The following is a 26,040-nucleotide window of genomic DNA, read 5'->3' on the forward strand; positions in this document are numbered from 1 at the left end:
AGCGCACGCATAAGCCTGCAGGATTGGCTGGACGCAAGTTTAGGATCACCAAAAAGGTGCCAGTGCACCCATACCGGCCTGCTGAGACAGGCTCTGTATATATGAAAACAGCAATGTGCAAGTATGCACATGTTGGCTAGGGCCATTTCCTAGTGGATGTAGGACAGGCGTGTGCACTTTCACCCTGTATGTTTAAAGTGGGAAAGTGTTCAGGGCCCGTAGGCCATTCAAAGAGAATCAGAAAAAACACTATATAAATTTTAATTTTTTTAAAGTTGGTAAACCACTACCTCAGTGTGTTAAGTGTAACAAATTAGTGTGAAGATCCAGGCAGGGGTTATGACGGGGGGCAGATGATTGTGGTAGAGGGATGAGGTAGATGTTGCTTGGCATAGGAGAGCCTTACTGAGATTGGAAGGGGGTCAGGCTGGGGCCACTGGACAGCCCCAGGCTGCACTGCAGCCTATTCCATAATGGAATGTTAAAAGATGGGAAATCCATGTGCAGGAAGATTGTTCCCACACACAATATAGCAGAGTAGAATTCCACACCGGAATCCTGCACTGCTCAACTCTTAGTTGGGCCTCACTGAAAAGTTTTCTGGTTGTATATAAAGAAGACAAAGTAAAAGATATAGGCGGTCATTCTGACCTTGGCGGAAAGTCCCGCCGTCAGGTTACCGTTCCGCGGTCGAAAGACCGCGGCGGTAATTCTGACTTTCCCGCTGGGCTGGCGGGCGGTCGCCTTCAGACCGCCCGCCAGCCCCGCGGGAAAGAGGCTTCCACGATGAAGCCGGCTCGGAATCGAGCCGGCGGAGTGGAAGCTGTGCGACGGGTGCAGTTGCACCCGTCGCGTATTTCACTGTCTGCGCAGCAGACAGTGAAATACATGTAGGGGCCCTCTTACGGGGGCCCCTGCAATGCCCATGCCAGTGGCATGGGCACTGCAGGGGCCCCCAGGGGCCCCGCGACCCCCCCTACCGCCATCCGGATCCCGGCGGTCGGACCGCCGGGATCTGGATGGCGGTAGGGGGGGTCGGAATCCCCGCGGCGGTGCAGCAAGCTGCGCCGCCGTGGAGGATTCAATGGGGCGGCGGTACACTGGCGGGAGCCCGCCAGTGGTGCCGGTCCGACCGCGGCTTTACCGCCGCGGTCGGAATCCCCATTGGAGCACCGCCGGCCTGTCGGCGGTGCTCCCGCGGTCCTCCGCCCTGGCGGTCTTTGACCGCCAGGGTCAGAATGACCGCCATATTCTGGTTGTGTATAAAAAAGACAAACAAAAAAGCATGACATTTATTGGGTGGACAATGAGCCTTATATTGTTGAAAAGGACAACTGGAGGACTAGCCCATTGGCACATTAAGGAATTAAAGATACATCAGAGGATGAAATTGTTGGAGAAGAAACCTGAAGTTAGAGACTCCCATGGACATCATTTAAGGGTCACCGGGGTCCCAGCTACGACCTCTGGCTTGCCCCTTGCCAGCCCTGGAACTTCCTTTGCAATCCTTAGCCTCCGAGGTGACAAAATCAGAGCATGGAACACAGCAGCATCCTGGCGTCTGATAGGGCTCCCTAGCCTTGTTTTCTGTCGATTTTGTATTTCATGAATAGTGAATGGTATTACATTACTCACTCTATGTGTAATAAAATGGAGTACAATTAGCTGGAATATGACCTTCCCTGGCAGCCGAGGTAAGTAAAGGAAATGCTTTTAAATGTATGTTTTGTTTATGCCGGAGGGTGAGTGTGTTGATGTGTGAGAAAGTGTATGTATGGGTGTATTTGTAAGCATGTGTGTGTGCGTGAGTGAAAATGAAGGTCAAAGGGCATGTGTTGTCACTTCTGCTACCCCTGGCATTTTGGTGAATTGACGTCCATGCCCACCACCAGACCCTCTGGATCACAAGGCAGCCCAGAATGCAGTGGTGGCATCAACAGTAGGAAGACAGGGGTTGCTGAGGAGTACGTTGTTGCTCATGATATCAAACCGATATTTGTATTGGAGGGGAGATGTTTGTGGCTAAAAGTGAGGAAACTGCGCTGATGAGGAGGGGTCTATACAAATGGGACAACTGAAGGAAGATGTGTTGTACCAAAGCTGCTGAAAACTGATTATGACGCTGCTGTCCTGACCCCAACTCCTCCAGGAGGTGTCAACATTTACCTGCTCATCAGGTGATGCTGGATATTATTTAGCTGTTCCTACTGGCCACAATGAACAAGTTACTTACCTTCGGAAACGCCTCCTCTGGTAGAGCCTATCTAGCTGCAGATTTCTTACCTTTAATCCCTAGGCGTCAGACAGGATCCTGAAGGTTCTCGAGCAGTATGCCTATGCGGCTGGAGGTGGCATATTTCAGCTCTGTGTGGCATCATCCACACCGGAAGTGATGTGCATGGTACCTGAATGGGTGCCATATCAGTGCAGCTACATCATTTTCACGTCTTTCCATGCCAGCAGCGTGGAGCCACGATGAGAACGGACCACTGGTTTGACAAACTAAGGGCTTGAAAAGGATGTTCCCTACACAGTAATCGGTTCACAGAGCAGGGAGGATGGGAAAGTCGGTAAGGAATCTGCAGGTAGATAAAGTCTCTACCAGGTAAGGTGTTACAGAAGGTAACTAACTTGTTCATTTGATAGAGACTTCTATCCACAGATAACTTAATTTAGATTAGATACCCAAGCAATACCTCCTCGGAGGTGGGACTGCGAATTCAGTTAGATCATAAAGTCCAGTGGGATCGAACTGACAAAATACCCAGAATGACAATCATGACTGCCCAAGGCAATAGTGTTTGGTGAACATATGCAGTGAGTCCCACATTGCTGTCTGACAGATGTCCAGGACCGGAACACTGCTCCTGATGCAGTGGTCACATTCTTGGCTCGTGTGGAGTGAGCTTGTAAGCCTGCAGGGGGCTGTTTCTTGGCCAATGCGTAGCACATCTTAATTCACAGACTGATCACTGCAAGGTGGTCTGTCTTTGCACTGCCTTCCCTTTTTTTGCTCCTACATTGCCCGTGAAGAATTGATCACCCACCCAGAAATCGTGTGCAGTCAAGGTGGAACGACAACACTCTTTTTGGGTCCAGATGATTACGTTTCTCCTCGTATATGGAGGAATGAGGTAGAGCAAAGAAAGTAGTCAGTGTGATGGTCTGACTGACATAGAATGGAGTAACAACCCTCTGAAAGAAGCAGGCATGTATCCGGAGCACTTACTAGTCTGGATAAAAGGTGATGTAAGGAGGGCGCACAAAGGGCGCTTGCAGTTCGATGACCCTCCTGGCCGATGCTATGGCCACCAGAAAAGCAGTCTTAATAGTCAAGAACATAAGGGGACAATTGTGTAGAGGCTCGAATAGTGTCCTCAATAAGAAAGGTAAGGACAAGGTAGAGGTCCCACTGAGGCATTAAAAAAAGGCACAGGTGGAAACGGATGTTGCAGGCCTTTAAGAAATCTAGTCACTTCAGGTGACTTAGAGAGATGGTTGGTCTGGCAACCATAAGAATGCTGAGATGGCAGAAAGGTACCCTTAACTATGCCCAGAGCAGAGCCCTGCTGGGCCAAAGACAATACAAACATGAGAACTTCTGATAAAGGTTAAAAGGTGGAATCAATGTAGTGGGAAAGACTCCAAGACACAACCGTGTCCCAAGGGAAGGTGTATACCGTCTTGGTGAAGGGATGCCTGGTTGCCATAACAATACAGCCTTCGGAAGGAAGTTTAAAAGCTGTCAACTATTCGTGCTCAATCCCCACGAGTAGGAAGTTGGCTCAGTGTTCTTCCCCTAAAACTGTATCTTTGTTTCCACAATTGGGACAGACCTGGCACACAGTTAAGTCCCTTGACCAAGGGCCATGTGGCCAGAGAAGGTTTATAAGGGCTGCTGCATGTATTATGCCACCCTGGGGGACCACTCACTCAGCCCATGCACACTGCCTTGCAGCTTGTGTGTGCTGGTGGGGAGAAAAAAGGCTAAGTCAACATGACAACCCCCATCAAGGTGCCATGCCCACAAACCGCCGCTGTGGAATAGGTATGTCACCCCTCTAGCAGGCCTTACAGCCCTAAGGCAGGGTGCACTATACCATAGGTGAGGGCATAGCTGCATGAGCAATATGCCCCTACGGTGTCTAAGCCAATTCTTAGACATTGTAAGTGCAGGCTAGCCATAGTGAGTATATTGTCTGGGAGTTTGTCATTACGAACCACAGCACCACAATGGCTTCACTGAATACTGTGAAGTTTGGTATCAACCCATATTAATACCAGAGTGGGATTTATTAAAAAATACAAACAGAGGGCATCTTAGAGATGTCCCCTGTATGTTAGCTCAACTGCTAGTGCAGGACTGACCGGTCTGTGCCAGCCTGCCACAATCAGACGAGTTTCTGACCACATGGGTGAGTGCCTTTGTGCACTCTGTGGTCAGAAACAAAGCCTTTCCTGGGTGGAGGTGCTTCACACCTCCCCCTGTAGGAACTGTAACACCTGGCAGTGAGCTCAAAGGCTCAAGCCTCAGATTACAGATGCCCGCCCCCGGACATAACCCCACTTTTTGCGGCAAGTCCAGTGGGAAAATTAGGGAAAACGCGGACACCCCAGTCAGGACCACCCCTAAGGTGTCCAGAGCTGAGGTGACCCCCCCCCTGTAGAATCCTCCATCTTGGTTTGGAGGACAGGGACCAATAGGGATAGGAATGTGCCCCCCTCCCAAAAGGGAGTGGGCACAAGTAGGGTGCAGCCATCCTCAGGGACAGTAGCCATTGGCTACTGCCCTCTGACCCCCTAAAACGTCCCTAAATCTAGGATTTAAGGGCATCCCTGAACCCAGCTGATCAGATTCCTGGTGACCTACAAAAAAAAAGAAGGAATGCTAAGCTGAAAACCCCAGCAGAGAAGAAGCAAGAAGGCAACTGCTTTGGCCCCAGCCCTACCGGCCTGTCTCCTGCTTCAGAGAACCTGTAAAAACACCAGCAACCCGTCCAGCGGGCCCAGCGACCTCTGCCAACCCCAAGGACTGCCCAGCACCCAAAAGGACCAAGAACTCCAGAGGACAGCGGCCCTGTCTAAAGGAAAGCTACAGCTAAGGACTCCCACCTCACTCCAGATGCAAGAGTCCTGACCCCTGTGCACCAAACACCCATGGCCCTTCTCCAGGTGGTCCACCCAGCAAGAAAGGGTTCCCAGGTGATTGGGAGCAAGAGCCCACCCTGGGTTGACCCATCCAAACCTCCACAAGGACGCCTGCAGAGGGAATCCAGAGGACGCCCTGACCGCGAGCTCCAGACGAAGATATCCTACACCTAAAGGACACACTGCACCCGCAGTCCCCAGGCCTTGGAGAACCTGACTCCCAGTGCAGCATTGACCAGCAGGCAGCACTCTTCCCTGCCCAGCTGGTGATTTGCCCAAGAAGCCCCCCTGAACCTAGTCTGCAGCCTCAGAGTGAGCCCCAGGGTCCCCTCAGAGTTGCATTTAAAACCCAACGCCCTGTTTGCACCCTGCATCCAGCCGCCCTACTGCCACTGAGGGTGTGTTTTTGGTGCCTACTTGGGGCCCCTCCAGTGCTCTCTTGAACCCCCCCCTTGTCTGCCCTCGGTGTTGCAGGTACCTACTAGCTGGCTGACCGGATTCAGAGTACCTCCCTCTCTCCATAGGAGCCCACGTTAATTTGGTTCCTCTGCGCCCAACCACCCCTGTGTCGCTGACGGTGGGTGTTTGGGGTTAATTTGAACCCCCAATGACAGACTACCTAAAACTCTGAGATAGGAACTGTAAGTTGAATACTTACCTGTAAAAATGTACTATTTTTTCTTCCCCCAGGAACAGCTGAAAATTGCAATGTCCACTTTTAAAATAGCTTTTTGCCATTTTAAAGAAAATTGTATACATTGTTGATTCCATTCAATGTCCTGATTATACATATGCAAAGTATCTTTCATGTTATGTGCTTACCTGCAAACTGAATCTTGCGGTTCTAAAAATAAACAAAACATTTTTCTATATAAAATCCTATCCGTTTGGAGTCAAATCATGGAGTGTGTGTTTCTTCTAATGTCTGTGTGTGTACAACAAAAGCTTAACACTATCCTCTGTTAAGTCTAACTGATCGACCACACCACCACAAATAGTGCATTAGTATTATCTATTTTTGCCTCGGTCAAGTCTCTGGGGAACCCCTGAACTCTGTGCACACTATATCTCACTTTGATATAGTATGTACAGAGCCAGCCTCCTACAGTTCCCTCCAAGATCCGGATCATGTCTGAAAGATTTCCCTGATGCTGTACCCACTGGGACTTCAGGCCCCACTGCAGAGTCCACAAATGCCATCAGGCATGAGTTTCAGTAGAATTCAGGAGGCCCTGGAGCCCAGCAGAATCAGTCTCATTCTGATCGAAATCAGGTTAGAGTCTGAAACATCTGCATCATAGTTCGAATGTCTTGGACTCCCCGCTCAGTAGGACAGGCTCAAAACTGCACTGTGTCCAGGATGGCTTAGATGAAAAGGAGCTTCTGAGAGGGAGTCAGGTGAGACTTCAGCATGTTGATAGTCGACCCCTGTGAATGCAGGAGTTTCACCATAGTCTGAAGGTGGGACACAACTGCTTAGGGCAATCCCGCCTTCAACAGCCAATCATCAAGGTAGGGAAAGATTGCTGACCTTCAAAGATGAGCTTCATCCACCGCCATTACTATCATGAACACCTGAGGGGTGCTGGTAAGGCCAAATGGGAACATAACAAGCTAGAAGTGCTCCTGGCCCAGCATGAACCACAGGTAATGTCTGAAGGGCAGACAAGACGGGGATATAGAAATAGGCATCTTGCAAGTCCAATGGTACTATCCAGTGTCTTCAGCCGATAGAACGTGGACGAGCATGAGCATTATGAATTTCTCTTTCCTCAAGAACAGGTTGAGAAGGCACAGCTCAAGGATGGGGTGAATTTTTCTGCCCTTCTTTGGCACTAGAAAGTAGCGGGAATAACAACCACAACCTACTCTTGATACAGGAACCTTCTCTATGGCTCCCTTGGCCAAGAGAGCCTGCACTTCTTGATGGAGCAAGGAGAGATAGCCCTCCGTCAGTTGATTGTAAGTGGTTGGCATTTGCGGTGGTGTAATCACAAAGGGGAGTGAGTAGCCCATTAGGATGATCTGGAGAACCAAGGGGTCTGATGTCACGACTCCCAGTGGGGCAGGTGATGGCATATCCTGCCTCATACTGGTTGCCCACGATCTGTGGAGGGCAAACTAAAGAGGTTTTAACGCAGCGGCTGCCGGGGTACTGGTGGACTGACTCGACCGCTGGCCACGTGTCTCATGGGACCCGTGCCCTTGGCCACAAAAAGTTTAGGAAGCCTGTTGGTTGGGAGGATAAGGGGTGGCTGCAGACCCCGTCCCTGGCAACGAAAGTGGATTGGGGTTGATGAGGGGCCGTAGAAAAGCCCAAGGACCTGACCATATCTCTGCTGTATTTAAAGCACTCGAGCACCGAACCAGCCTTCGCCCCAAAGAGACGAGAGCCATTGAAAGGCATGTCCTTAATAGAAGACTGGGCATCACCAGAAAAATCAGTTCTCAGTCAGGTGTGGTGCCACAAGGCCACTGGCAAAAATTGCTCTGCCCAGCGAGTTGGTTGTGATGAGCCCACACCGTATGGTAAAATTTGGTGCATCTCACTCATTGGCTAAAGCCTGGGCTGGATAAGTATGGCTTGGGCCTATTTTAAGACCATGGGCAGCACTTGCACAGCCAAGTCCTATATGGTATGGGAATAATGGCCCAAAAGGCATGCAATGTTCATCAATCGCAATGCTAGGCTGGTGGATGGAGAGCATTATCTTGTCAAAGTTGTCCACCCTTTTGGAATCCCTAGCAGGTGAAGTGGGAGGGAACACACTAGGATTGATCCTGGCTGTGGAGGCTTGGACCACCAAGCTGTCACAGGTGGTGTGCTGGGTGAGAAAACTGGGATCCTGGGAGAGGGGCAATGATGCTGGGCAACTGTCCTATGCACAGGAGCCCGTGTGCAGGGCTTGGACCAGGCCCCAAGTAGGACATCCAGAAGAGTTTCTTTGAATGTTAGAAGGGGTTCAGAAGGAGAACTCCCGGCTGAAACAAGATATTTGGCTTGATGGCCACTGTGGGAAACTGAAGATCCAAAACCCCAGCCACCCTACACACCATTATTGCAAAAGCAACTCCTTCCTCCGTAGCCACGGTAGGAGGAGACCCCAAGCCATTGTCAGGGGAGGTGTCTAACCCACTGGCCTCCACCAATTCCTCATACAAGTTGTCCTGTGTCTGTTCTTCCTCATGGAGCTGGTGACCATGTAGGTCCATAGACCCCTCCCATCCGTCTCCCTCTCCAGACCTGTCAAACAAATAAGGCACTGGCTACATTTCAGGAAGCATGGACCCGGTCAGCACCTGAGTTTGCATTGGACGACACCACTCCAGCTTTATGTCGGGGTTGGGAACAACAATGTGGACAATTGCTGCCTAGGGGCATCTGTGGGACCAGGGGTGTCAGCACTGGAGCGGGTATTGAGGAAAGTCTTGGTTTCACCAACGGCTGCGCCCTAGATCCAGCATGGGATCCTTAAGGCCTGACTTTTGCCAAGGGCAAACCCATCGGCGTGGATTCAATAAAGTCACTTCCGAGCTTATGGGGCCAGAATGCGCTGTATAGGGGCCTGGCTGTCCAAATATCAGACGCATGGCCTCATAAAACTCTTCCAGCTGAGCATGGGTCACTAGCTCTGAGAAAAATGGGGAAGCATGGAGCAGACTCTGGTTCAGGTTCTACCAACTCGCAGGGCTGGGAGTGCCGATGCTTTGTCTCGTAGGAAGGCTTCAACAGAAGTGGCAAAGTCAAAGATCTCTTGAACTTCTTGTATTTGTGGGGCTTAGCCAACAACTTGAAGTGCGACAACAAACATCAGGAAGGTCTCCATGAATGGCCCTGGGACCTTCTGCGTGAACTGGATGTTGAGCATCTCCAAGTTGTCCAATGTCAGGTGATGAGGAGCTTGCAGGAATCGGTCCCCCAGCGCCTTAGGGTGCACGGTGCAGCAGCCTTTGCAGGTCTTTGAGTCGTGATCCTGCTCTAAACACCACAAGTGGGGATCTGTCACAGACATTTGCCTGTGAAAGGGCCTCACATGGTTTGAAACTAGCTGGTCTCTTGGATGACAACCTTCCCACCAGGAAAAGCTCAAAAAAGGGTGACAAAATGTTGGGGAAAAGAGCAGAAAATGACTGCGGGGTAGCTCAGACTGGATCAGCGCTACTAGGCATGGAAAGAGCAGATGTCAGCATGCCGAGGTGGTGCATATATACAGGTATTGTGCACGTCACTTCCAGAGCAGATGTAGCAGATGCCACGTGGAGCTGAACAACCCCACCTATCAGCATTTAGGGGTACTGCTTGAAAATCTTCCAGATACACTCTGATGCCTAGGGATTATTCCAAGGGATGGAATCTGCAGCTAGAAGACTCGAAGAGTCAAGGGTTCATGACAGAAGTCCAGTTGTTAGCAAGGATAAAAATGCCAGGGCCAAAATCAGAGGGAAGGAATTCTAACAATATTGGAGGGATAGGTTCTTGGCTTGTTCAATAATGTCAGAGGAGCTGCACTGGAGGCCTAAATACTAGGTTACATGTCTTTAGCTTTCTGGGTGAATAATTATTGCATATTCAGGAGCAGTTCTTGAGAAGGTATGACAACACATAATAATGCCTGGTGACCTTTGCCAAGTTTGAAACTGTCACGGTAAACATTTTCAGTTCAGCTTTTCAGCTAGTAACAGACCTATTTGGCAATTTCTACAGCTCTCTTGGAAATTTTCCAGGTTTCCTGGCTTTGCAGTCACAGTCAGTGCCCAATGATGTTTAATCACTCCTGAAATATTTTCTTAGGTTAACCATTTATTCCCTTTATGTAGAGATGCCTTAGTTTTCTTGATAAAAGTGGTAGCCAGTGGAGGATAAGGGCTGCTGAACTGGTCTGTTGTTCGTCGCAACGTGGTGCTGCACAGGGTGAGGATTACAAGCCCAAGTATACACTGTGATGAGCGGCAGTACGGAGGAATGGTGGGCCGCCACAAGGATGTGAAGATCCACTTCCTGCCTGGGCACATCCAGGTATTAGAGGAGGATGTTACCATCCTCACTCTGCGTGCTTTGATCACTGGTGCAACAGGACTTCTTGGCTGAGCTGTGTATAAAGAATTCAGAGACCATAATTGTCATGTTCTTGGCTGTGTCTATAGTCGAGCACAGCCCAGGTTCTCCTGGATGCAGAGGCTATTCGGGAGGCAGTGCAGGGTTTTAAGCCCCTTGTAATAGTCCGTAGTGCAGCAGAAAGGAGGATAGATGTTGCAAAAAAACAACCTGCTATTGCTTCTGATCTCAATGTGGGTGCTTCAGGGAACTTGGCCCAAGAAACAGATCAAGTTGGTGCATTCTTCATTTATATTAAATATATATATTTATATTAGCTCAATCTATGGGTCTCATTGTGACTCTGGTGGTATTCTGGCATTCCACCCAATCCACACTGTGAAGACCGCCAAAATACAGACGAAATTCCAAAACCGCCAGTTAACTGGCAGGCGGGAAAGAGGCAGGTTCCACCACCAGCCTGACACAAATCCGCCCACCAGATTACGATCCACAAATCACCACAGCGGTTCTTCCATAGCACTACATTGGTAGTGCAAGCTTCCGCGGTCAGAAACCACCACTGACAGAACACAACATTACATTGGGCAGTTTCAAAAACCTACACCTGACAACATCCACACACCTACATACACATCACCATATAACCCACCCTTCCGTACACAACACCCCTCCCCACGCTGTCAACACAATCACAACCATATCCCCACAAAAGCATCCACAATTCACCAACATTGAGTTGAGGGTCATGGTGGATGAAATTGTCAGGGTAGAATCACATCTGTTTGGACCACCGGTCCAGCTAACATCAATTGCCAGGAAAATGGAGTTATGGCAAAGAAGAGTAAACACGGTTAACTCAGTGGGCAGCCATCCACGCACAAAGGACGACATCCGAAAGAGGTGGAACGACCAACAAGGGAAGGTGCGTTCCATGGCATTGAGATACCAGATAGCCGTGCATAAGACTGACGGTGGGCCCCCACCTCCCCCCTCCACAGTTCACATCTTGGGAGGAGGTCTTGAAAACACTGTATCCTGTGGGCCTGTCTGGAATAGCTGGGGGACTGGAGTCTGGTAAGTACACACAACATCACTGTCAAAATTGTTGTGTCCTGCATGCTTCCTCACCACCCAAATACCCCCTAAATCACTGAATGTGCCACTATACCTACCAGCCATCACCCAATGCCCACCTCCTGCTTGCCATCATCCCACACAGCCCAACTGCCCACACGGCCCTTGGCAAGAGCACATATACCACAGGACAATCCTATCACTACAACTCCCACAATGCACCAAGCCATTTATGCGAAAACCTGCAATGTGAATATCACGTCACATAACATGCATGTATGTATGACTATTGTAAAACCTACACCGACTAGAATGTACGACTGAGGACCAGTATATAGCAAAGACAGCAATGCAATGGCACACCCCATTGGCAAGAAAGGCAAAACACAGCTACATCTCAGTGAGAATTCCAAAGGGACACCGATTCATATCCTCAAGGCTGTACTGGACTGACCATGGGTTGGAAAGTAAGATGACACACTCCATGCACATGCACAAGATCCAGAGACAGGAATATTACCCTTGCATACCCACATACTGTGTTCCCAATGGGACATCATGGTGCATTATACAGCCAAATTGTGTGACAACTACCAAGCCAGAATACTCACTAGGTACCAGAGTCAAATTGTCATGTCAAATACCAGATAGCAATAGAATAGCAGTGCCATTGAAACAAATCATTGATGACAGCACCCAACATGGAGTATGGAACTCTTGGCACAGACTTGTATGTGCTACTAAATAATGCTGTGCAGCATCTGTCATTGTCATTGCAGGGAATCATGGTAAGCCAATGACTGCATCTCACAAAGAGGGAACCAAACACTTTCTCAACTGTACTCTGTGTCTTAATCCATCCACAGGTAATCCTACCAGTGCCGCCACGGAGAGGATACCAGACACTGCCACCCCTCCTCAGGATGAAGGCCCCATTGAAGACAACACTGCTGGATGTCTTGACAGTGACGACCTACCTGGCCCATCTGAAACACCTGGTCAGTTCCCGACTCCCAGTCTGACCCTGCCCACATGAATCCCTCCCCCAACCCTGTTGCTCTGACATCACAGCCCAACAACTGCCCCAAAACCTGTACCCCAAGGAATGTTCAATCTGTTGTGTGCTTTACAGTACAGGGACCTGAGTCGGACCTTCACACCCTAGACAATGATTGTCTGGCTAACACTGGGAATGGGCACACTGTGCCAGGGGCACTAGCACCTGGGGACAGGGGGGATGGGAGGGGTTCTGTAGGCCAGGGGATGGGGCACAGAAGGGACTCCACTGACCAGGATACCAACTCCCAAGTCCTGGGAGCATACCAAAATTCCCAGGACACGATGGGCCGGATCATCAGCATATTGGGAGAAAATCTAAGACTGCAGAGGGAATACCACCAGGAGGTCATGCAGCAGAGGCAGGCACACAATGCCATCAGGGCCTCCTTAACAGGGGTGCTGAGGGACATGACCAGAACCCTGTGTGGCCTAGCAACCCCAGCCCCGATCAGGCCCCTTCCACGAGTAACGTGACAACTGTCCCCTCTACATTAGCGGCTGCTAGTTGAATGAAGACCCTGCCAGGGGAACCCCAAGCCTCAGCCACCCCTCCCTCTGTAGCTGAAGAACCCCCTGAAAACGTGGCCGTCCATCCAGACGTCTGGCTGGAGCAGATGCCAAGACCAAACCAACTGCCAAGAAGTGAGCCACTCCTGCTTTGTCACCCTTGTGGGCCAATGATATACCCTGTTGACTGTTCTTAGACAGAACTCTATTTTCCCTTGGTACCTGTGTGACCAAATGTTGTAGCAGCTACTCTGACCTATCCATCTACCATGACTCCACTCATCACCTGTTTGTTATGTTGTTCCCATTTATTTCACTTGTCACAAAACTGAAATGCAAAATAAATCCCTTTTAGACACAACTACTGTATATGTGTGTTTAATAATACAACCACATTTGTCCTTCTACACAACAGTGGTCTGGTAATGCCCCTCTGCGGACGGAGGCTCCCTCAGCAGGAGATACATGACAACAGTAATGTACATTGACAGATGTCAGAGAGTGAGCTTGAAATACAAAGTAACACCAGGCTATAGTCTGTTGAGTCATATGCAATTAGAGCAAGACCGATAGTACCATTATAATGGAAGGCAAGATGACACAGTAAGCACATATACAAGTAATCGGCTGAGTCCCTATTGTAGTATAACTCCTATTTATGGGGACCCAGATTGGACCTCTACAGCACCAGGCTCAGGCCCTTCACAAGATCCATTTAACAGGCTATCATGTACACATCTCGGAACTGTAATCAATCTCCATTGTCTACTGACTATGTATACCAGAAGTCTAAGGTAGCAGACCCACAGATGAAATCCATATCCAGTGGGTGGGAGGGGATGGGAATAGGAGAATGCAGGAAATCCATGCTCTAGACTGATTAGTCCATTTGGGAAGAGAAAGATGGAATCCGTTTCCACAACATATGTTAGAGGTGAACTACTAACACAGTACACCTTACATTTATCTGTCTGCTCCCACTACTCACACATAGGCATTGGACACCATCACATATGCCAAAGGTCAGGAGATGTAATGTCAGCTATCCACTTCCAGTTGTGCACTGACAAGACTTGAAAAGGCCCACACTACATGTATGTCACTGGAAGTACTGATTGATGAGCTCAGTTCCACAGCTACTTCTTCTTCATCTGGCTCTTCATCACTTTCCATATAACCATGTGCAGTCATTCATACAGCTGCCTCACCGTCATCAGCTAGCAATGGTATCCAACGCCTCAGGGCTAGATCGTGGAGCATGCAGCAGGCTACGATGATTTGGCAAACCTTGTGGGGATAGTAGAGGAGGGCACCTCCATATAGGTCAGGCACCTGAATCTTACCGTCAGGAGGCCCAAAGTTTGCTCAGTTACACACCTTGTCCTCCTGTGGGCCCCATTAAAACGGAGTTCCCCTTGCGTGGCTGGGTACCTCACAGGTGTCAACAGCCAAGGAAGGTTTGGATAGCCAGAGTCACCTGTGAACACAATGGAAGAACAATTCAAATTGAAGGTTCAGTGAGTGGGCAGATTGTGATGACAGGTCACATTACATACAAACACATTACAAAGCATACTTACCAACCAGCCAGGCCCTCTCTGTGTGTAGTCATACCATCATGTGTGGGACATTGCTGATCTGCATAATGTAGGAGTCATGCACTAATCCCAGAAACTTGGCTGTCAGTTGGGAGACAAGTACTCCCACCTAATACTGGTCTGCCAGACACACCACCTGCACATTGATTGAGTGGTAGTTCTTCCTGTTCCTATACAACTGTACATTGTCTTTGGTAGGGACCAGGGATACATGGGTGCCATCAATGACCTCTACCACATGAGGAATCAGTCCCATCTGCCAAAAGTCACCCTTCACATTGACCATATCTGCTCTTTGGGGAAACCAGATGTAGCTGTCCAGGTGTTGCAAGAAAGCACACATTTCATCCCTCAAAACATGACTGAACAAGGGCTGAGACATCCCTGCTGTTAAGGCGACAGTATGCTGGAATGAGCCATTAGCCAAGAAGTGTAGCACTGACAATACTTGAACAATGGGAGGTATGCAATAGGGACTGCGATTGCCTGGTATCAGATTTGGCTCCAACCGTCCACATAGATCCATGATGGTCTGTTGATTCGGACAGTAGGTCTGGATGACAGGCCCCTCCTCCATGGTTGCCAGGTCTACCAGTGGACGGTACACAGGTGGTGTCTCATTTCCCTCATGGCAGGATATCTATGTTGAGAGGAGAGAATGTACAATGAGTCATGCAGTACGCACATGTCAGCAGCACATGGAAAAGTAGCGGATACCTAATATGTGTAGGGGATGCGTAGCAGTGCTGACGTAAACAATACAGACCATAGAAATGCACATTATACACAGTCATTACAGCAAAATAGCTGAAATGTGAGTTGGATAGGACATGTGATACATGAATTAAAAATTGTGTGGGTGACTGTGCAGTCCTGCACTGATCACACATATGTAATGAAGTAAACTTATAGTTATCTGACACCTATGTACCTCAGAGTAGCTGCACAGAACTATCCACATATATTCAGGCTCAACACCTCATATTGTCATGATTGGCCCATTATGTAGCACAACCATGAAGTCACAACATTGGGCGACACAGATATCTGGACGTTTAGGTGTCCGAGGCACTTATTTAAGCACAGGCATCAAGTAAATGTAGCCGAAAATGGAGGCGCCTGACCTACTGTTCTGGACAGTTGGAAGTGACCCAAGTCTGCCAGCCAAAGTCATCATGGTGGTAGGCAGTTTCAACTGCTGTGCAACTCATAGGTTTACACTGCTGCCTATGATGGACTAGGGCCTATGGCAACGACTGCCAGCGGTGATGGTCCTGTACGTGGCGGCCGTGACCGTCATTTTCTGCAGTCTTGATCACTTGACTCCCAACACTATTGCGAGCAAGACCTCCACTACGTGAGCTGCTGTGTACTGCCTCTGGGAGCCATCATGCCACATCCTGCAGGTGATAGGGCCCCTGCCTTTACACAGGAAGAGCTGGTGGATGAGGTCTTACCAAGGTATGAACAGCTATATGGGGCACAAGAGGAACAGGTGAGTCCAGTGCCACTGACATGTGTGATTGGTGATGTGTGTGACAGTGAGTTGGCTATGTGAACTGTAGTTAGAGTACATGCATGCATGCATGTGGCATACCGTGCAGGCATGTGTGCTGAGAGGATGGGTATGTGTGCTCACTTACTGTTACAGTTGTGTTGTGTCAACTCCAGGTGGAATGTGGCATGTGCACATGACTTTCTCCTTTTGTCTGTGTCATCCATACAGGTGAACGCCCACCAGAAGAAATTGATCTGCCATCGCCAAACAAGTGCGGACGCTGGGGTTCCACAGCCGGCAGAGCACTCATTGTTGGAGATGCTGGGCCCGGAAGACCGCAGAGGCCCAGCTGGGGATGTCCTCCCAATGAGCGGGGTGCCTGCCGGACCCCGACCTCCCCCCCCACCCACAAAGGCCCACATTTTGGCAGTCCTACCCTGAGGTGGATAGGCGTTTGAGGGCAGCACAGCAGCCACAAGGGGGTAGGCACTGACTGTTTCCTGGTACTTGGCTCTAGTTGTATGGTGTTAGCTGTCTCACTGTACCTTCTGTGACAATATAGTAGGTGACAAATGTTTGTAGACTAGTGGGAATCAGTTAGTACCACCATGCCTATGTATGACATTTGGATCTGACATCATAGTTAGCTATGTTTAATTTTTTTTTTTACTCCTGTATGAAGACATCATTCTGACTACACGTGGAGATTCTCTTATGTAAACGTCACATGTTGCACCATCCTGCCATTCCTATGGATGTGACTTTCCATGTGATTGATATGTGGGCATTTATTCTCTGTCCCAATGATTTGGCTCTTGAGGAGGTAAGTTCCTTGGCAGAGCTAGCCTCTTACCATATGCTATGTCAAAGCTATGTATGGCAATGCCCTACCAATTTCTTAGCAACCTTGGTAATATGCTGCCTACATCATGTCTCAATGGTTACTTAGGGGCACAACATAGGAAGCAAGACAATCTTTGCTACCCTTGGCCTAGCTTATGTGTCCAGTCTGGTGAGGATAAGGTATTGCATCATTTATATGTTCATAATGTTATGGTGTTGTAGAATCACTATTTCTTGAGCAGGTATTTGTTGTAATGGGAAATGTTGTATATGCACTGGCAGTCGTGTAGGTCCATATGTAGATTATGTGTAAATGTAATTTGGGTGTGAAATTTGTGTAGTCTAGAGTTAGGTACAGGTAATCACATGTCAGGTATGGTGTGAGTGATGTTGGGTTACTCATGTTGTCAAGTCCTGGAACTGTAAATGCAAAGCAGATGGAATGCTAGTTTGCCTAAGATTTCAATAGTGGCTGCCTGACGTTTAGTTGTTGTGGTACAGCACTCAGTGATTCCCTACGGATGTGCCATTGTAGCTGCACATGCATTTATGCAGTGATGTGGTGTATCTGTGTTATTTGTGTTAGCAGATGTCCCTCTGTGAATGTGTGAATGTCATGCCATGCCTGTACTCCAGACATGTATTCTACACATCGGTTGTCACCTGTATGGGAGTCCCACTTGTTCTGCATTTATCAGTTCAAGTACCCATGTTGCCATATATATGTATACAGTGTCAGCCAGCCATGTGACATGTATGGCAGGTGCTGTGTGGTCTGTCTACAGGGTAGTCTACACTATCAAGGGACATTACTAATTGAGGACAAGTTGGGTGTCTCAGGACATGCCTGATGTGTTGTGATCAGTCACCTGCTCTTACAATAGGTTACAGGAGTATGGATTATGCTTGCTATGCCTACTTGTGGCAGGGCATGAGTAGCATGCTGACATGGCTTTGCACGACTGGAGTAATCCAATTGAACACCTATAAACTTTCTTGGAATCAGATGTGGGTGTGAGTGATGACAAAGTGGTGGATAGTTGTAACATATTGAGACGTGATGTAGGACATGTGTAATGCCAGAGATTGCTTAGCCTGGAGATGTTTACCTCTAGTTGTGCATGTTTACATGTGTGTATGTAAGGAATATGATGATCCTTTCTATCCCAGTCTCTCCCTCTCTCTCTATTTGTGTGCATCAGCAGGTGAAGGAGACGGGGCACAGGCAAGTGGGGATGCTGCTGGCCACAGGACCCGGAGTGCTGTGACCACCGACAGCGAGGGACCCAGTGCCACGGGGAAAGACCTTATTTTCGGCATCATCTTCGAAATCCTCCTCCAGTGGACACTCCTGGTGGTGGCGGACCCATCTGGGACCACTCCAGCACCATCTTTGTCTGCCACCCGACTTACTACCACCGCCCTCCCTGTAACTCCCCACCCAGTTGTCCGTGCTGGGAGTCTCCTTTGCCCCAGGCACCTCTGCTCCTGCCCCAGTTAGCCCTGCTGCCCTCAGTGAGGAGGCTATTGACCACCTGAGGTCGATATCTGTGGGTCAGACAACCATCGTGAACGCCATCCAGGGACTAGCAACTCAGATACAACAATGCATTCCTGAATGGTATTCACAGTGCACTGCCTGGCCTCCGCACTGCCAGCAGCCAGTCACCCTTTGTCTTCCATCCCCCATCCATCTTCCCAATCCCACACCCCTCTTCCCAGTCCCAGCGAGAGCACACAGGCAGACAAGCATGCATCCACCTCAACAGCCAAAGGTTCCGCAAACAAACACAAGCACCACAAAACCCACCACTGGCATGCACACAAACAACACCTACCTGCACAGACTCCCCTCACCATCTCCACTGACACTACACCTGCAGACAACACATCGACATTCACCGATGCAGCCACTACTCCTTTCCGATTCATAGTGAGCACAACAGCAGACCCACAGACATCCACCCAAGTCATCACATCCGCAGATACCACAGCCACAAGCAGCACATTCACAATACCTGCAGTCACCATCCCAACAGACAGTCACCCATCCAGCACGGCAACTCCCAGCTCCTTCACCCCCTCCTCCCAAGACACAAACGCCCACACTCACCCACCCAACAGACATGCGGTGCACACAAGCATTCCTCGCACAGACATGCACCCAAAACATCCAACAAGACACCTCCTACAAGCACTCCCTCTCCCTCCACTCCCAAACCCTTTTGCCATGACCCATGTGTTTAAGAAGTTTTTCTTCAGAGTTGAACCTTTTCTCTACTCCTCTCCCACCCCGTGTGACCCCTCAAAAGATATGTTTTCCTCCCTAAGTCCACCCCTACCACCTCCAAGTGCTCCCCCACCCCACTGTTACTACCCATGCCCCTCCCCCAAGAAGTCGACCCCTCAAAAGTGTTCCCAGCCCTCCCCTATGTCATGTCCAAAGCCCTTCCAAACCCAGAGAGCCCCCTCCCAAACCTAAGCCGAACACCACCACCCCAATCCCTGAGGTGCCCGCCTGTCCCCTTGATGCCTCCCCTACCAGTGGAGGTAATTTAGCAGTCAGGAGTCAAGTAGGGGCACTCTAATATGCCATCTGTGCATTGTGCACTATCAAGTCCGGACTGGCCTAAGGACAATTTTTTATTGTACATAGTTTATTTTTATATATATTTTTAATAATATACAGAAATCTGGGCCACCCAGTATTTGGTCCCAACATTACATCTTTGTCCTGCCTTTCCTTTGTCATGGCTGTAACGGACTTGCCTGCTTTCTTTTGTGTGTAAGTGTGTTTTGTGTGTATGGTGGATGTGCTACCAGTTGTGTCTGGCCTGCTTGTGGGTGTGTGTGCTTTGCATGTTTCCCACTATGATGGCTGGGTATGGTGTGTTGGGCATGTATGTGTTTGGAACATTCATTTATGTTGCGATTGTGTGTTTTGTTAGTGTTGGCATTTGTTATTTGGAGTGTGGTGTGCCCTTGTTTAGTTGTACTGTGTGCGTGCATGTGTGTGGTGATTGGTATGTCCGAACCATTGTGTGATGTGTTTGCGTGGTGTGATGTATGCCCCTTGTCGTGGCTGTGTGATTGGTGTGTATTGGAACAATGGTGTTGGTATGTTGGGTTGTTTATATGCATTGTCAGATGGGGGTTTGTGTTGTGGAGTGTTGACTGCACATATGACGTGTTGCTGTTGTTGTGTACTTAGCTGGTGTTGTGTGTTGTGTTTGACAGTGCCGGTGCTGTGTGTCTAAGGCTCGGTGTGTGTTGGCCGTGATGTGTGTACTGAGTGTATGTATGTAGCTGTGTGTGAATGTGCGTGCCAGTGTAGGAGTACGTGTCGCCATTGCCACCCATACCGGATGTGTATGTTGTGTGTGCGTTGTGACCTTGGCATTATGCAACAGTGACTAGTAAGTGTGTGTACTCACGGTTGCTACACTCGTCACTGGTTCTGGAGTCATTGGGCGAGCAGGAGCAGCAGGAAGACATCTAGTTCAGATTCTATGGCGGCTCCAGACGGGTATGGCTTCCTGAAGGTGAGTGCCTATCCCTGGTGGTGATACAGCTGAGGAAAGCTTGGTGGTGTTCAACTTTGCAATATGGCTGGCAGAAACCTGGTCCCCGCCAGACTGAAGGTTCCTTCTATCATCCATGGCAGCCTGACCGTACTGGTGGTGAATTGGCTGCATTCCGTTGTGTAGACCGCCAAGGTCATAATTTGGCAGGCTTCACCACCAGCTGTTGGCAGTACAACTGCCACCACCAACATGGAGGTCATGGAACCATCATACTTGTGATCACCCCCTATATCTTTGATGGCACGAGTCCCCCCACGTCGAGAAGGATATGCCCAATCCTTTAAATATTTATGGTCAGACAAAACTGGAGAGAGAAAAGGCAGTCTTGCAAAACAGTGAAGCTGCTGCTGTGCTGAGAGTTCTTGCCCTATATGGAGATGTGGAGAGACTGAATGAAAATTCAGTGACTATGATCCTTGACCGTGTGCAGCATACCCACAAGTATGCCAGTCTGGATCACGTGCAACAGAGATTGCAATCATGTGCAACATTCATCCCCAGTCACAGATCTGGGTTTAATCCATTATGTTTGGCACCTAATATGTTAAAAATAAAATACTTCTTAAAAAAAAAAGTGGTATCCAGACTCACAGGTATTTTCGAAGAGCAGAGTAAAACGATCAATGAGCATCAGTGGTCGAGTTCTGAGAGATTTCTTAAAATTCTTTGTGATAATGAGATTGCATTTTCCATAGCGCTTTTCAAATATGATCGTAGCCTCCCTTGTTTTAGAGGTGGTGATCTGCAAGGTGATAGTACAGTGGTCAGATCAGGAAACAGGTTGTGTATTTGGCGCAATTTTTAGATAGCCCTGGCAATATGAACCATTTCAGAGGGTGCATTACATGCGTATGTTGATTAAATCCTAAAATCATGTGTGTCTCAACCGCCTACGAAATTGTGGTGTATGGCTTCTCACCAGCGGTTAAAATCTCAAAGATACAGATGTTTCTACATACTGAGGGAATTTCAGCAAGAAAGGCTTTAGGTAAATACTTGCAAATGTGACGTGCTCACAGGAAGAGAAACCCTGCATGGTCATTTTGGAGTTACCCCTCTGGTTTTGCTAGCTCTATTCATGGCGAGGATTTCGTGGCTGATAAGCACGAGATGAGACCGGGTTTCATGGCTCGCCATCGACAGCCAACCGTCTGCCATGTTACTGGAACAGTGTTCGTAAAAAGCAATCCACGCGACTGGAGACTCCACGGAAATGTTAAAGAGTCCGGATGATATACTGCTGCCCAAAACTACTCGCTTAAAACAGAAAGGAGGCAGTGACCCAGGTCCAACCAGTTTATTAGAAGAGACTTAAAATATGCTAGGACCAGGCTACCTGGGCTGAGCCACTCCCAAACCGCTGCAATAGCTCTCTTTTGTCTACAAAGAGAATCTCAAGTTCTTGATATTTTTACGTATTTTCTCATCAACAAATTATGTATTGTCATTTTATCAGGAGATTTTGGGGAGGTTTCTATTAAAAGTAAATAATTATTCCATAATACAACTTAAGCAGAATTCCTTTGTCATTGCAATGTCCGGCATAATGCACCCATTTCAATTTGAGACTCTTTTACATTCTGCAAAGAACTATTCTCTTCCACAAACCCCGATTTTGCTAACAAAACCAATGATCTTTTAGACCCCACTGTTTTTTTTCCCTCTTAATGTCTTTCATGCCTTATATTTAGTCTTTCACACCCAAATATGCTACCGTATCTCCTTTCAATATGTCAAAGCACAACTACCTAAATCTAGGTCAGGTAACCAGGTTTAATTTTATGACACTATAGTCAGCAGTGTCCTCTTCCTCTCCTTCAAGCGTACCCAAAGGGCACTTTTTGTGGAATTCACTTCCTATTAGGGTTTGATGATTAAAGTAATTCATTCGTTCAATTGTATTAGAGGAGTTTATAAGGTTCTTTGCCTGAAATTTCTCATTGTTTGCGGAGTGTCGTGGGAGTTGCAGGGTTTTAGGATAAAACCTTGGTCAGTTAATATGCAGACACTGTCAGGTTTAAATATAGGTCCGTCGTTAGTTTTCTCTTTTCGGTGCTGTTGTAGTACGTCACAGGTACACTACCTCTTCCAGTGGTTACTGTCCGTTTTATGGAATGACAAGTTGTTTGTAAATATTCTGCCAAGTTTTTAAGTTCTTGTAGCCTTCCAGTCCAGACTCTCAAAATATCACTAATAATTCCCCACCACTTTTTAAACTTAACTTTCCAGTTGCAATACGTGCCCCGGTTAAAAAAACTGCATGAATATGTTGGCAAATTCAAATGTGGCCTTGCGGCCAATAGCCATCCACATGGGTTCCAAGGTATACTTTCCAATAAAGTAACATTGTTACATAGATTTATGTTCAAAGGTTCTAAAACAAATTTCATAGGTATATACTCTTCACGTTATAGAATCATTTTCCATATCGTATGTATAAGTTTTGCAGGTGGGATGATTCCATATAGGTTTTGTTACATCACAAGTAAATAATTTGTCCTTTGGGTTTAGATTTATGTTTTTGAGACTTTCAGTTTGCCCAAGATTGAGACTATAATGTGACTCTGCTGCTCTGCTACCGCAACAAGAAAGTAACCTATTACCTAGCCCACCTAAGACCGCAGCAACAATGGGAAGGACTAAGAAATTTGCCCTCGTATTGGGGTTATTGCCAGGACTACATTCAACATTCCTCACATGTTAACAATGGCCGGCAGACTTTGGCAGCCCCAAGGCACCATGTAAAATAGTTCTACCTCTGTACTGAACTAATACAGAGAAGTGTCCGCGCAAGTAGGTTGGTATACCCAGATGGCATTGGAATAAAGGTGGCACTTGTGGACTTCCTAGCCTAAAAGATGCATCAGGAGACTGAAAGCAGCCCTGCCTGTAAGGGTCATAAGGCTTGGGAGCCACATGAAAGAACACATAAGATGGAGCCGCACCAAGCTTTCTGTTTTTTGCAGTATTTATAGCAACAAACAATGATGATTTACCGTAAAAGGACGGTGTTTGGGGAGCATGTCTCACTCTCGTGATCAAAATGAAGTAAGGGCATTTGGCTCAGTGTGGATTCAGCAGGTGACAGTTTTTGTCGTGGGCAAGCACCACGTCTAAGCCTGTTTTCTGAAGGAAATAGGTCTTGGTGGGCACACACACGGAAGCAGATTGGTTTCTTCCCTTGCTCGTGGCGAGGGAGGCATGGATTTAGAAATTTCTATGAGGTGCTAATTAGGAAAGAAGAAATAATTAATTTTAATTTTTAAATACCCCATTAAAAAAAATGTAAGTTTTTTTAAGGCCTATAAGACTTTTTTTGGTAGTCAGGAGTGTTTAGATGTTTTTCTAAGGAAGACAGACAGAGATTTTGGTTGCTAGGCAACGAAGCTAGCAACTGTCATTGTGGAGAGTTTTTGTTCAGTCAGATTTGTGAGAGGAAGGTTTGCAGTTGTTTTTCGAAAGTACAGCTAGTTTTTTCACATTGTGGGAGTTTTTCATTGGTTTTACTATCAGTAGGGGTGCTGGTTTAGGACTCATAGGAACATTTGTTACAATGGCAGAGTAAATGTTGGGGGATTCTAGTAAGGAAATTGCTGTTAAGTCTTTGATGGATCAAGAATGAAAGGAGGTGATTGAGGATTCAGTAAGGCAGGTGTTGAAAGAGAGGAAAAGATGTGCCATTGAGGAACAGGAATATTTTTCTATTTTGAAAGGTGAGAACAGAGCGCTGATGTCCTGGGGGTAAATGCTCTAGGAAAACAAAACAGGTGGTAGAACCACAGGATAAAAGTGGGATCCCAAGGGGCCCACATAGAGTTGGTGCCCAAAGCGGCATAACTGAAGGACAGGTTAAACCTGTGTTGGAAGAGGATATTGACGAGTACATCCTGGATTTAGATAACAAAGATTCCTTAGATGAAGAATTTGATGGGAACTCTTGGTGTAGAGAGTCTAGCAGGAGGTCAATTATGGACCAACTGGGTCAGAAGTTATTTGATCCAAAAGAAACAAGGCATCCTCATGATTTGTTGGTACTTGCACAAGTGGCTGATTACATAAAAAAATGGATCAAGAAACCTTTGGAAAAGGAAGAGCACAGTCTTAGGAGGACTGAATGTGCTTGCCCTGTCATTAGGGAGAAGGAGATGTTAACTCAAAACTGGGACCCCAAACGAATAACATGTCTTTAAAGATTGGGATGAGATCCTCACAAGGGTTTGGATCACTCATTAAAGCAGTGTGTGGACAAATGATTGGGTCGTCTGGCGAGGATATTTAATATGGTGGAAGAAGCATATGTTAAGGGGACAGAGGTGGCTATTCAGAGGTTGATACCAGCAGACATTTAGCTTTTTAGGCAATGCCAATGATGGTTTGATTGCGGTGTGCCAGAAGGAAGTGCTTTTTACGATTAGTCTCAAGTTAGGTGAATGGCCAGGATGGAGTCAAGTGAAGACGCAAAGGAACTTCTATTTGGTGAAGGAATGGTTAAAGCGTTAGGGAGGAACGTGCAGACCTTCACAGCCCTTGAGAAGGATCATTATTTAATGCACAAAGTCTTCCAGAATAATTTATATGTCAGGGCTAGGAGGAGAGCGCAACCTCTCAGCAGAAGTTTTTACAAGTCCCAGAATACTACCTCAGGGACAGGCGAGTATGTACAATATTTCTGGTTCTATCCTCAAAGGTGGAAGGAAGGTTGAGATTCCACTTAGAGAAGTGAAAACAGATTACGAACAATGCACGATTGTTAGCCACGGTTATGGGTTATCAGACAGATTTCAGTTTAAACCCACAGCAGTCTCGAGAGCCAACAAAGCTTTGCTTCAATGAGCAATTACAGGGTGTGCTGAGCTGCAATATACATTCTATGCTGGCGAAGGTAACAATAAAGGAAGTGAGCGGCGAGGATGTAGGCTTTGTAAGTACACTATCTGTGATGAAAAAAAAGGACAGGGGATGGCATCCTGTAATAAACCTAAGAGAATTTAATTTCTTTGCAACTTACTGACACTTCAAAATGGAGGGAATTCATCTTCTCAGAGATGCGTTGTTGGAAAAGGTTTGGTTGGTAAAGATGGATCTGAAAGATGCCTATTTTACAATTCCAACTGCAGAAGAGAGTCAAAAATGTTTACACTTCAGATGGAAAAATAAGTTATTTCAACTATGCTTACTGTTTGGTTTGCCTTCAGCCCCTTGGTGCTTTACGAAGGTCATGGGGGCTGTTGTACAGTATTTTTGAGAGAGAGAGAAGTTTGTCTGATAGTGTATTTAGACTCATTTTGATAATGAATCAGTGACGGTTTATTTTGGCGCAATGGATGTGTATGGTAAAAGATCTTTTGGAGTTCCTAGGGATTCTAGTAAATTAGGAGAAGTTGATTTTGGAGCCCACTCAAAGTTTAGAGTTTCTGGATTTTGTTGTAGATACAATAAAGAGTCAGTTACTGTTGCCGGAGAAGATCGTGAAGATAAGGAAAGAGGTTAGAATTGTCTTGAGAAGAGATTTGGTCAAGTTGAGACATAGCAAGCATGATAGGTCTTGTATCTTCAATTCAGGCAGGGTATCCAGGTCTGCTTCATTACAGGACCTTGCAGTGTGTGAAGACACTGGAACTTTCAAAAGGTCTATGGTACAGGGACACGGTGATGTTATCAGGAGAGCCA

At 47.5% G+C, this 26,040-nt stretch overlaps 1 protein-coding gene and 1 pseudogene across 3 annotated transcripts in view; one reads left to right on the forward strand and one right to left on the reverse strand.

Annotated features, from left to right (window-relative positions):
- ACOT12 (acyl-CoA thioesterase 12) overlaps nucleotides 1-26,040 on the reverse strand; it is a 363,604-nt gene that overhangs the window by 267,392 nt on the left and 70,172 nt on the right. The window lies entirely within an intron of this gene.
- Nucleotides 10,112-26,040, forward strand: part of LOC138291430 (methionine adenosyltransferase 2 subunit beta-like) — a 40,460-nt pseudogene continuing 24,531 nt past the window's right edge.

The sequence above is a fragment of the Pleurodeles waltl genome, chromosome 1_1, assembly GCF_031143425.1.
Source record: "Pleurodeles waltl isolate 20211129_DDA chromosome 1_1, aPleWal1.hap1.20221129, whole genome shotgun sequence".
Taxonomy (NCBI): domain Eukaryota; kingdom Metazoa; phylum Chordata; class Amphibia; order Caudata; family Salamandridae; genus Pleurodeles; species Pleurodeles waltl.